The sequence below is a fragment of the Triturus cristatus genome, chromosome 8 (genome assembly GCF_964204655.1).
Source record: "Triturus cristatus chromosome 8, aTriCri1.1, whole genome shotgun sequence".
Lineage (NCBI taxonomy): Eukaryota > Metazoa > Chordata > Amphibia > Caudata > Salamandridae > Triturus > Triturus cristatus.
This window is the reverse complement of record NC_140591.1, coordinates 790,443,815-790,456,440: the sequence shown is the minus strand read 5'-3', so window position 1 is coordinate 790,456,440 and position 12,626 is coordinate 790,443,815. Positions and strand designations below refer to the sequence as shown.

General features: G+C 44.8%; 1 protein-coding gene and 1 long non-coding RNA gene across 6 annotated transcripts in view; one reads left to right on the top strand and one right to left on the bottom strand.

Moving 5' to 3' along the window:
• LOC146805091 (CTP synthase 2) overlaps positions 1-12,626 on the top strand; it is a 1,453,753-nt gene that overhangs the window by 149,616 nt on the left and 1,291,511 nt on the right. The gene's annotated exons all lie outside the window — the stretch shown is intronic.
• Positions 1-12,626, bottom strand: part of LOC146805092 (uncharacterized) — a 320,554-nt gene that overhangs the window by 79,900 nt on the left and 228,028 nt on the right. For both annotated transcript variants that reach the window (XR_014967787.1, XR_014967788.1), the window contains one exon: positions 1,027-1,179. This is a non-coding gene — a long non-coding RNA (uncharacterized LOC146805092). Of the gene's footprint in view, positions 1-1,026; positions 1,180-12,626 lie in introns of those variants that run through there.

The window sequence follows — 12,626 nt, the reverse complement described above, 5'->3', positions numbered from 1 at the left end:
TATGTGTGGCTGTAAAGACCTGCTGATCGAAGTTCAGGCTAATGAGAAAGTCAGAAAGGTCAGATGAGGTGTGGCTACTGTTTTCCTCATTGGCCCACAGATTGAAATTTCCCAGAAGTAATATTTTTGCATAATCAATAGCTAGCACAGATAGAGGATCAGTTAAGTGTAGTGGGAACTGAAACATGTAGCCCGTAGGTCTGTACACGAGAATACATATCAGAGGGAAAGTAGGTGAATCTAATTTAATGACTAGATTCTCTATCATCAAAGAGGTAAAGGGGTTAGTTTAGTGAAGGAGAGGTGCTTTTTTATAACTGCAGCAACCCCTCCAACTTTTTCCCCCTGAGATCATAAATCTCTAGGAGTGCTGCTAAAATATCAAGTATGGAGTCCTCTGTTAGTGATGTTTCAATTAAAACAGTGGATCAGGGGATTCTGACTTGGAGGTAATATATCTCAAGTTGCTGTCTAACCAATGAGGGTCTGTTAAGGTAAACAATATTCAAGTCCATAATTGTAGATTTTGGCATTCATCTAGGCACCATATCCATAGAGGTAGTATAAGTCAAACACCTCCCTGACTGAAAGGAATCAAACAGGATAAGTTTTAGGATACTTAATATTTCCCGTTTTTGAATGAGAGGTGTCTCAAGTTGGTAATATTCTGAGCCTAGAGATCTGAGATCATTAGACATGTACACCAAGAATTGGCCATAGTTGCTGGCCCATGACGGATGTGGACGGGCCCAAATGGGCTTGTTCTAAGTGCGCTTTCGATGCACCAGTGGCGCGTCCGCGCTGGTGCCAGGTTTAAAAGGGCCGGGAGCTCTGATGGACTCCGTCCACCAATGACCCGAATTGCTCCTCCCAGCCAATGTGAGTTAAGGTTCAGCACGTTAGGAGAGCTCAAAAAGAGCAATTTAAAAACACTGTTGCCCCCCAATAAAAGCAGAGAGATGTGCAAAAACAGCAAAGTTAGTGCAGAAAAGGTAAAGTTAAAAAGGCTTAAAAAATCAACTATACCGGCAGTGCCAGCATGGCTCAGACAGCTCTTCCCAGAAGTTGCACTTTCTGGCATCTTCCTCTCCTCCCGTTGAGAACTTTACTATTAGTTGTCTAATGCATAACATATGCCTATTCACTAGCCAACAGAAGGTTTCTGGAAAATTACAGCATCTGCAGAGGGGGAAAAAAAGAGAAAAGCATTTTGTGCAAAACAACTGCATGAATACGTAAACAGGCTTAGTAGCCCTAACATGTAAAATCGATATTCAAAATGGCATCAGTATTTAGGCTAACTCAATTAATTACAATAGGTTAATTTGAATGTTTGTTAATAATGGCTAATTGTGATTATCTACTACAAATGTTGTGTTAAATGTGTGTATGTTATTTAACATTGAAGTTAGCACTGTACAGTTAAATGCGTTTTAATTTGCGAAATAATAAGTTTTGCTTTATCAATTCCCCCCTCTGATAGCTAGAATAGCCATCACATTTTAATACAAATGAATCTTCAAGGTGCACCTCCTCTCTGCTGAGTCATCCATCTTGCCCTTTGAATTAAGTATCTCCTTCATTTCTCTGTTAACCTTTCTCTTTCTCTCTTCTATTTTTATTTCTGCTCTCCTTTGCTTTTTTCTTTCTTCCTTTTTCTTCCTTGCTATATAACATCTGTGGACCCGATTCACAAAAGTATCCTGAGACAAAGTTCTAACTCTACGATTTTCGGTATTCACAAAGGGCATTTAGGGGTAGTAAAGTTAGGAATCCTAACTTTACTACTCCTAAATGCCCTTTGTGAATACCGAAAGTTGTAAAGTTAGGATTTTGTCTCAGTTAAACTTATGTTTTGGTCTTACGTAAGACATTATAGTTTGTTATTTTGTTGCTAGTGAAATCTTACCTTATGTTAAAAAAAACCTAGAAATTCACTGAAAAAACAAATGTTAATGTGATGTTAATGTGATGTTACAGTTAGATGTTAAATTAAAGTAACAATTAATGTTAAAATAATTTTCATCACACTCAGCCCTGGAATGCTCTCTGCCTTTGGACTTTGCTGGCAACAATTTGAAGAAGCAACCAAAATAATGCTTCGATATGTTGGTCAACGTTAGACTTGGCTTTATCCGCAGGGTCACCCCCAGACTTTTTTGCTTTTTGACCTCCTGTTTTTGACCTTGTTTTTTGTTGGTTTTAGGACTCTGGGCACATGCCCTCCATGTAAATTTTGTTTTTGGTTCGATGTTTACATAATTGGCTTATTTGATTTACTACTAAGTCCCTAGTATAGTGCACTGTGTGTGGCCAGGGCCTGTAAATCAAATGCTGTTAGTGGACCTGCAGCACTGATTGTGCCACCCACATAAGCAGCTTTTCAGAGGGTTCTCAGACCTTCAACTTCAGTGTCTGCGTGCAGTTTTTACTGAAATGTCGACCTGGCAAGTGCACCCACTTGCCAGGTACTAACCGTCCCTTATTTTACATGTAAGGCACCCTTAAGGTAGAACCAAGGTACCCCTATGTGAAGGGTTCAGTGTATGTGAAAGGTAGGACATGTACTGGTGTGTGTGACATGTCCTGCTAGTGAATTACTGTGTATTTTGTTTTCTCAATTGAAAGGCTATCTGTCCCATAGGCTTAACATGGGGGTTGCCTTGTAAAATTTTACAAGCATATCTCTCCACTGGGATAAGATAGAGAAATTGAGTTTAGTATACCTTTAAAAGTACATCTTTTACTGAAGATGATTTTTATGTTGTGTGTTTAAAAATGCCACTTTTAGAAAGTGGGCATTTTCTTGCTTAACTATTTATTTATTTATAAAGTTTTAGATAGCACGAACATGATCCAGAGGGATATCAGAGCGCTTTGCAATATGAGGGAGAGGAAGGTAAAAGTTGCAGTACATGTGTCAGATCGGGATACCAAACAGAGCACATATCAAAATAGAACTCACAGAACAAGAACGGATACAAATGCAAGGGGTCGACAAAGAGTAAGATAATAACTGGTACATAGCGAAATAGGAGGGGAGCAAATGATTTGAGAAGGAAAAAAAAAACAAGAATAACATCCAACGCAGGGCTTAAAAGGTGTAAGTCCAATGCCTTAGAGCAGAACAATCCAGCACCCTATTAAGGTAAGAACTTGTTCATAAGGAATCTTTTTACTTCCACTTTGAAAGCAACCTTGGAGGAGATTCTCTGTATTTCTGGTGGGAGAGAGTTCCAGATCTTCTGTGCAGAGCCGGAGAAAGCTCAGTGACACGTTCTCCTTTTGCAAAAGATCTGAGGTTTCAGGAGGAAGGAGTTAGCACTCCTAGAGGGTCTACCTCCTCCGGATAGTTCCAGCTTTTGCGCTAGATAACTGGGGTTTTTGAAATGGAGGGCTTTGTGTGATAGGCAGGCAATCTTTAGCTGTATTCTTGCTTCGTAAGGTAGCCAGTTTAGTGATTTTAAGACTGGGGTGATGTGCGCATTTCTTTTGGTACCCGTGACCAATCTGGCCGCCGCATTCAATGAGGCCCTTAGTGGGGCCAAGGTATATTTGGGGAGACCACAGAACGTAGCACTGCCATAGTCTAGCCTCGGCAAAACCAGCGCTTGGACCACTTGCTTGAAGTCAGCTTGTGGGAGGAGAGGTTTGAGATTCCTGAGTGTCCTCATCAGGTGGTTAGCTCCCTTGCAAACATTGCTAATATGAGTATTCATGTTCAAGTGCTTGTCCAGGGTGATTCCGAGGGATTTAGAGTCAATAATGAGGGGGGAGCAGTTGAAGGCGGTAGGTGGTTCATCCAGAGGTCTAACTTAGGAGTGTGATTTGGAGGAGAAATGAGAAGGAATTCTGTTTTGGAAGTGTTGAGCAGGAGGTGGTTCTCAGTTAACCAATTTTGAGTAGTCAATAGGGTAGTGTTGAGTGAACTGATGTTGTCGGGGGAGGAGACTTTCAGATAAGTATTAGCTAATGGTTCCAAGAATAGGTTGAAGAGTATGGGAGATAAGGTGGACCCTTGGGGGACCCCTTGGATACTGGTGATGGCTGGGAGAGAGAGTGGTTTGCCTTCACTCTTTATGATCTGTGATGGAGGAAGGACGAGAACCATTGCAACACCGGACCAGATAGGCCCATCCTGTGCTCCAGAATGAATACGAGGTTGTCGTGATTAACACAGTCAAACGCAGAGGAAAGGTCCAGGAGGATAAGGGGGCACGATTCATTTTGGTCAAGCATTTTTAAAATGTCATCCATAATGTGAGTGAGAGCTGATTCGGTACTGTGCCCACTGCGAAAGCCAGATTGATGTTGTTCCAGGAGATGGAAATTTTCGATGTGAGCACAGAGTTGCGATTGGATGCATTTTTCTAGGAGTTTGGCTAGTGTGGGGATGTTAGAGATAGGGCAGAAGTTGTTAAGTTTAGCGCTATCTGCTGTAGTTTTTTTTAGAATAGGTGTTACCTGAGCTGCTTTTAGGCACTCCGGGATCATTCCTTGTGGCAGAGACGCGTTGACAATCTTTGTCCAGATGGTAGAGATGACATCTTTGATTTCTTTGAAGATGGAAGGTGGCAGCGGGTCACTGAAGTGATCTGATGGATTAATACTCTGAAGAACCTTTTTAATGTCTCTTTTACTGAGTGGGTAAAGGTGTCCCAGAAGGCATTGTTCTTGATGCCCATGCTCATCGTTTCACTCTTGTCTAATAGGGCCGGTGGGGGGTGCAGTCCCATTGGATAGGAGTGGAGCCCACCTGGTCTCCAAATCAATATTGATGAGCCTTGATTTCTCAGTGAAGAAGGCAGCCAGATCATCACATTAGGGAGGGCTGACTTCAGAGTCAGAGCTGTTTGGTGCTTCAACCGATTATTGTTTAACCAGTTCAAAATGTTTCTTGGGGTGATTTGCGGCTTGATTGAGTTGGGATCTGAAATAGTCTGCCTTAGCTCTCTTGATTTGTTTGTTATAGGAGCTCTTTACTGATCTAAGGATTTTTAGCTGGTCCGAGGATGGATTGGATCTCCCGGATCGTTCGATTGCCCTAAGGTTGCGACGTTCCGAGTTTAGGTTGTCGTTGAACCATGGTATGGATATTTTTGTTGATGCATTTTTTTGTTGGAGTGGAGCAATGGAATCCATGATGCTAGAGATGGTAGAGTTGTAGAAATCAGTGAGTACATGAGCCTCAGATATGTCAGCTTGGGAAGAGAGGGCAGATTTACATTGGTTTGCAAGATCGGCTGTATTGATATCCCTGAGGTCCCTTTTCCAAATCTTCGATTTCTTTGGTTGAGCCTTCCTCAGAGACTACTCCATGTTAATATGGAAGAAGATACTGTGATGGTCGGACCAATTGCAAGGGGTGATGGTATCCATTGTGATGGTGTGTTCTTTGGTGATGATGAGGTCCAGAGTTTCTCCTTTATTATGGGTTGGCCGGTCACAATGTTGAATCAGCTTGTGATCACTCAAGAAAGATTTGAGGCATGTTACCGATTGGTAATTATGGTCAGACCAGTAAAGGTTGAAATCACCGAGGTAGATGTGGGACAGAAAGAAATCTGCATTACCAGAGATGATTTCCGTTAATTGTTTGATGAAGGGGAGGTTGTCCCCAGGGGGGTGATAGAATGTGTGTAGTTTGCATACCGGGCAGTTGTTATTAGAGATGTTGAGACAAAGGTATTCGCATGATGATGGCGTAGAAAACTCCGAGAGAGAGAGCGCAAGTGTGCTCCGATGTATACAAGCTAGGCCACCTCCCAGCTTCAAAGCTCTGTCTAGACAAATTATGTCATGGGTAGGGGGCACTAGGAGGTCTAGGATAGGAGTGGAAGAGGGATTAAGCCAAGTTTCAGTGAGGATGATGATGTCTATCTCGTTGTGTTGGATGAGGTCGAAGATATCAGAGGCGTGTTTGCTGGCTGACCTGCAGTTGTGTAGTACGTAATTAAGTTGAGCCGGTGTATGGGGGGAGGAGTCTGTATGATGTTCACTCTCAAGAGGCTGTCATTGTTTATGACTCTAAGGTTGAGGGGGGAGTTCTCTGTTCGGGTTAGTGTGAATGGCTTGAATAAGCCCCGTAGGAATATTGTTGGTGTGTAGGATAAGCGAGTAAGAGTTGAGTAAGTCATCAATATCATTAGGCGCGAGATAGGACAAAGATCTTCTGGGGCTGGAGTGTGTGTTAGGTAGGGGTACGGTTTTAGAGGTATTGAGGGGCGAGAGTTGGTCTTAGCGAGCTCTAATGCTAGCACTGGCAGGGGCACTGGGCAGATTCGGACGAGAGAGGAGGGAGCTTAACAAGGGGCGATTTTCCAATGAGAGGGCTTTCAGATCATGAAGTTCGAGGGTGAGAAGGTGCAGTTGAAGGGATAGATCGTCCAGGCGAGCCACCAAGGCTGGGTGCTGGGAGAGGGGTAGAGGTTGTGCGGGGAGATCTGGCGTGGAGGAGGGGTATTGTTGTGTGCCGGTGGGGTCAGAGGCAGGAATGAGAGGTTCCAGAGGGGGGAGTAGGTCACTGAGGACTTGCGGTGTTCCAGGATGCTTTGGAAAAGAGGTTGGTAATGGTGAGAGGGTTACTGGCTGCGAGATGGGTGGGGCATTCAATGTGCCACCCTGTAGGGACAAATGTCGATTAGTGGGCGAGGAGGGAGGTGTATCGGAAGAGGAAATGGGAACAACGATTTGGGGTACCCGTGTGGTTGCTAGCACTAGATCTTGTCGCAAAGAGATTGAATTATTAGCCAAAGAGTTTTTGATCTTCATAAAGAGTTTGTGGAACTGCTCTAGATTTCCATTCGATGATTGAGTGAGGACGATTCCGTTGTTGTAAATGGTAATGGTGAGATCAGCTTTGAAGGTTGGAGAGGAGGTAACGGAAAGACTAAAACCATGAGGTGTTTTCCTTATCTGCTTGACCTGGAAAAAGGATATGAGGGTTTTCCTCCATTGGGCTCTTCTGTTCGTAAAGAAGATAAGGTCATTGACAGTGTTGCCATTAGAATTACGGAAATAAGTATCTGATAAAAGCAGTTCCGGGTGTTTTTTGATTATGTTGTGTTTGAATATCTTGGCTGCGTTTTTAGTAAGGTTAGGGGGGATATGTAATCTTAAAGGCATTGAAGCCCACTTGGGAGAGTGAGCCTTCAATAGGGCTGGTGAGGGATGTAGCCATGGTGGGGGAAGGGCACAATGCGAAGGAGAGGGTGAGTTCTTGGGTCAGATCTTGTCATTCCTAGGGTAGGCCTGTTAGAAATCGTCAAATATATAAGTAGAAAGACCCAACCTGGATGTACTCCGTAAGAGAGTATCTTCTATTCGTTGAGGGAGATCCTGTAGAGTATCGCATGCACAAAAGTTACATGGAGGACACAGAGCCCAAGTGTGTGAGATAGACATAAAAGTAAAATGACCACTCTAAGATGGCCGCCAGGCGGTGAGGATGGGGCAAACCTATTTCACTTTCAGTGGCTCAGGCGAGCAGAGAGATCAGGGAACTTCCGTCCTAAGTTTCCACAAGGAAAGCCAGGAGACAAAATGGGTGACCCCTAGTAACCCCAAGCAAAAACAGAAAAAATGGATGCCCTTCCATGCAGACCTGTATGCTGGTAGAGCCAGAGAGACTCGTGCTCAGATCGACAATAGCTCTTCAGCCCCTGCAGTATTCATTCAATTAGGTATCAATAATGATTAGATACTTAGTCAGGCCGAGGGCGACGATCAGCGCTTCAGAGGTGGTCAGAGACTCTGAAGCTCAGCTTCGTAAATCTGGGAGAGCAGGTGACACCTGAAGCTCAGCTTCGTAAATCCAGGAGAGCAGGCGACTCCTACATGAATGCTAAGGCACCAGTGAATCGCGCTGCAATGAGACGCTCTACCGGAAGCCCCATGCCCGGCTCTCACCTCCATAGTCCGGGCAAAGGCGCTACAGAGGCGGGAGGGGGACACCGGCACTCAGGATGTCTCACCCAGGACCGCGCCTCAGTAATCAGGGCAGAAACGGTGTGGAGGCCTGAAGGAGACACCGGTAACCAGGAAGTCGATCCTGGGACTGCCCCCGCCAATCCAGGCAGAAACGGAACGCCAGTGATAATAGGGAGACACCGGCACCCGGGAGGTCCATCCAAGGACCATGCCTCAGACCTCTTCCCAACATCAGCCAGGGGGGGGAGAAGCACCCGCCACAGCCCATTCAGTATCCTAGACTGGACCCACGCAGTGCTTAGCAGGCGCAGCCGGTCAGGACTCCTCCGCCTCCCCTCAGGATGAACGTGTGGTCAGAAGAAGGAAACACTCCCAGGGCAGAACGGTCCCACGAGCCAGCCATCCTGTGTGCCTTTGCCTTTTGCGTATTTCCTGTCTGGGTTTAGAGTGGCAGGAGCAGGGAATGTGCATTCACACTAGACAGACACAAGGGGGGTGTTGAGGTGTGTCCTGATTTCCCTGGGTGACTCATAGCCAGGCTGAATAGACCTGGCTACATTCAGAGTAGTGGGAGGAGTTGACCCATGCGGCTGAATGGTTGGTGGCTGCCTTCCACAAAGCTGTCTCCACCACCTGTGGTGAACTTGGCATGAGCCAGGCTGAACTGGCTTATGTGTGCCAGACGTACTTTGTATTATACTAACTTCAAAGGAAAATGTGGTATAAATATTGAGGCCCTGGCCCCAGAGCTTTAGAATACTGCTGGACTAAGGAACCTGCCAGGAAGAAGAGCTGAAAGAGCTGTGAGGAGAGACTACCACTTTGCTGTGTGTTTAGCTGGGTTGGCCTGCAGTTGCAGCTGCTGTGTCGGGCAGGGAAAGGACTGGACTGTGCTTTCTGCATCATAAGTATCTCCAAGGGCTTGATGTAGAGCTTGCCTCCTGTTAGAAGTCTCAGGGAAATCAAAGACTTCAACTTCTTTTGGGTACCGGCTTCTGGAATTGGATATTTCAGCTGCCACAGAGGAGAAAAGGTAACCCGATGCTGCCAACGACGCCAGTGCCTGCTCCGTGACCTGAAGGTACTGCAGAGGGCACACCACACATCGTACCACAGCCCTGGTCTGACTGATGTCACCGTCCGATGCCGCCACCGAGCCGCTGTTTGCACCATGACTTGTGTACACTGAACTCTGCACCACTTCGCTCCACATCTCCGCCCTGGTATCCCCGATGACTCCGTGATGCCGTCACCGACGCCGCTGCTTGCACCATGACCTGTGGACACCGATCGTGGAGAACACGGAGCACCGTCCCACTTTGCATCGCAGCCCTGGTCTCAGCGATGTGGCCGCTCCAAGCTGACATCAACCCCGATGTCTGCACCGTGGTCTGGGGGCACCGCTCGAAGGTTAAAGTCTTGGCCCACCAACATCAGCACCATCAACTCCAGATCGTCAACCGGCGCCGCTACTTGCACCGTGACCTGTGGGTCCCGCACAATGCATTACCCGTCTTGCACTGAAGCCTTGGGTCTATCTACGACAGCGCTTCAGGAATGACAACGACGCTGCTTGCAGCATGACCTGTCAGCACTGCAAAGAGCACGGCCCCACTTCACACCGCAGTCCTGGTCTCACAGACGTCACTGTCACCGAGCCATTGCCTGCACCACGACCTGGGGCACCGCACGTCGCACTGCTCCGCTTCACATTGCAGCCCCACGCCTGCCGCCGCTAGTGCTCCTGACTTTTGAGTTTGACCTGTAATGCGTGTGACTTCAAGGGCCTCGCGACTCTTGCACCGATGTCCAGAACTGACACCTGCCATCATCGCTCTTTAGGAGCTCACCGCAAGGTTCGACGCCATGCATTTCCAAAGGTACTGTTTTACGGGTCTCAACCAACACCCTAGCTGGCCCATGACGCAGCGACCGGCCAGAACTGTTGGATTTGTTTGTTCACAGTGCCTTGATAGCCCCGGACAGAGCTATCGACTTCAAGGAACTGTATATAAAGTCTTTTTTTGCTTTATTCACCTTTTGATCACTGTATGTTGGATTTTATCGTCTTGGTCGTGTTTTACACAGATAAAAATTGGATATTTTTCTAAAACTGGTGTGGTGCCATTTTGTAGTGTATTCACTGTATTACTGTTTTTTATGTGCGAATGCTTTACACAGTGCCTCTGGGATAAGCCTGACTGCCCATGCCAGGCTACTAAGGGGGTGAGCAGGGTTTCTTTTATACTAGAGTGGTTGATTCTGCCTGGCTTAGATACATACGCTAGCCAACCAGGAAACCCATTTCTAACAGTTAAAATCAAACAAAACAATACCCTGAAAAAGTATGGCAGAGGATTGCCTGAAAGTTGAATTCAGTGGATTTTATGACGCCAAAAGGAGAGGATGCAAAAAATATGCATGTTCGCTTATTTTTGCATTTTTCTTAACCGGACAAGAGAGCCATATACACAATGCTGGAACAACACTAACAATCAGATTTAGGGATTTCATTCCATAAATGTGAAATAGATTCCAGCAATATTGTTGCCGCATATTTTACTGCATTTGTGTGTACAAATTAGCCACTAGCTTGTTGCTGTTACGTTTTTTGCATTATTGCAGATTTGCTTATTTGGTTGATCTGCGGCTTTAAATAAGGAGGACAAATGGTCAAGGAGATGATTAGGACCCAGATTCAGCACTGGTTTCTCCACCCTGTCAGCAACAATGGATGCACCTTAATCTGAAAGCAGCCATGATTTCTGAATCTCCTCAAAAAACAAAAGTAAATAATGTTGTATTTGTACCTTGATTCTTACAATGGTTGATATAAAATCATATGGGGGTTATTTACAAGCCCCTTGCGCTGCAGGTGTGTCACTTTTTTTGACGCATCAGCAGCGCAGTGTGCTGGAACATATTTACAAGGCCACGCAAAACCACCCTGCGTGGCTTTTCATGGCCTTGTAAATATGGCCCCTTTTCATGCATTACTTTGTAAGAAAGGGGAATGCAATGGGTGTTTCTGTGGGTGTTCCCACGCAACACCCATGGATTCTGCTGCATTCCCCATAACGGCCATGGTTTCAGATTGCTTATGTGTGACATTTTCAGTGTAATTATGAGTGACATTCAACGACTATGAGTGACACTTTCTTGTGAGCAAAATCAAGCAATGAAGATGAGGTAAGCATATATAAATATCAGAAATTACACCATATATATATATATATATATATATATATATATATATATATATATATATATATATATATATATATATATATATATATATATATATATATATATATATATATTATCTACTGGCGGTCGCCAGTAGATAGTTATAGTTAGGACCGTGTTTCCATAGGAAATCCGCAACATTCTATTTAGAATAACTTTGGCGCCGATTGACGAATCCTCGCGAAATTTTAAAAATAGGTGGGGCGCTCCGCTCCGGTTGTACCCTGAAAGTCTCGGGGGGATTCGTCAAGCGGGGGCTGAGAAAAAAGGGGGGTCCCAAAACGTGTTTTTCTCATGCAATTTTCCATAGGGACCTTTAGTCCAAGGTACAGCCCAAACGGCTCAACAGAATTACTTGAAATTTGGCAGAGAGGTAGTCCTCAGGTCAGGGATGTGCCTTTTGCAGGTCTGGTGTAAATCTGTTCATTAGTTCCTGAGAAAATTGCAGTTAAAAGTACATACATATCTATAGGCGCGCACCGTGCGTGCACGGTGCGCGCACGCTAACGTAATTCTGGTTGGTTGTTACATGTCAGTCAACGTTCGAATCGGTCGAAATCAGGAAGTGTCGGCCGCCATTTTGTTTGTTTTCAGCGCGAGAGTGGAAAAGGAAGGTGGCAAACGTGAAAAGGGGGCAGGGTGGACAGTTCCTGACCCCCTAGCCTTGTTCAGGGGGTCACAGGAGGCCCCTGAAGGGCCCCAAAAATGTCACGAACTGCGTAACGCGGGCGCGCGGTGCGTGCACGGTGAAAAACCTTACAAAAAAAAAATATTAATAAATACATAACTTAGCAATTAAAAAACCGTACAAATTCACTGAAAAAACCATAGGTTTCACACACGTTATAGTTAGGAATTAGCATTTAAAAAACCTTGCAAATTCACTTAAAAAACCATAGGTTTCACACATTTTATAGTTAGCTGGACATTTCACTCGTAAAAAACCAATGAAATTCCCCCGTTATATTTAGTAAAGGGAACTATAACTCACGCGACCGCAATCCAGTGCTGATGACGTCAGATATTACATCACTGATGACATATGTGTCTTTCTGTAAAATAAATATTTATTAAATATGTATAGCTAAAGGTTAAAGGAAGGAAAAATGGGTAAATAAGTGTCTAAATACAGTGATGTAATATCTGACGTCATCAGCACTGGATTGCGGTCGCGTGAGTTATAGTTCCCTTTACTAACTATAACGGGGGAATTTCATTGGTTTTTTACGAGTGAAATGTCCAGCTAACTATAACATTTGTGAAACCTATGTTTTTTTAAGTGAATATATATATATATATTATCTACTGTCGGTTGCCAGTAGATAGTTATAGTTAGGACCACGTTTCCATAGGAAAAGCGTTTTTTGATTTGCTTATACCTTTGGCGTCGTTTGATGAATGTTTACGAAATTTTCCCAAAAAGTTATTTTTTCAGATCAGCTCCTATGTTG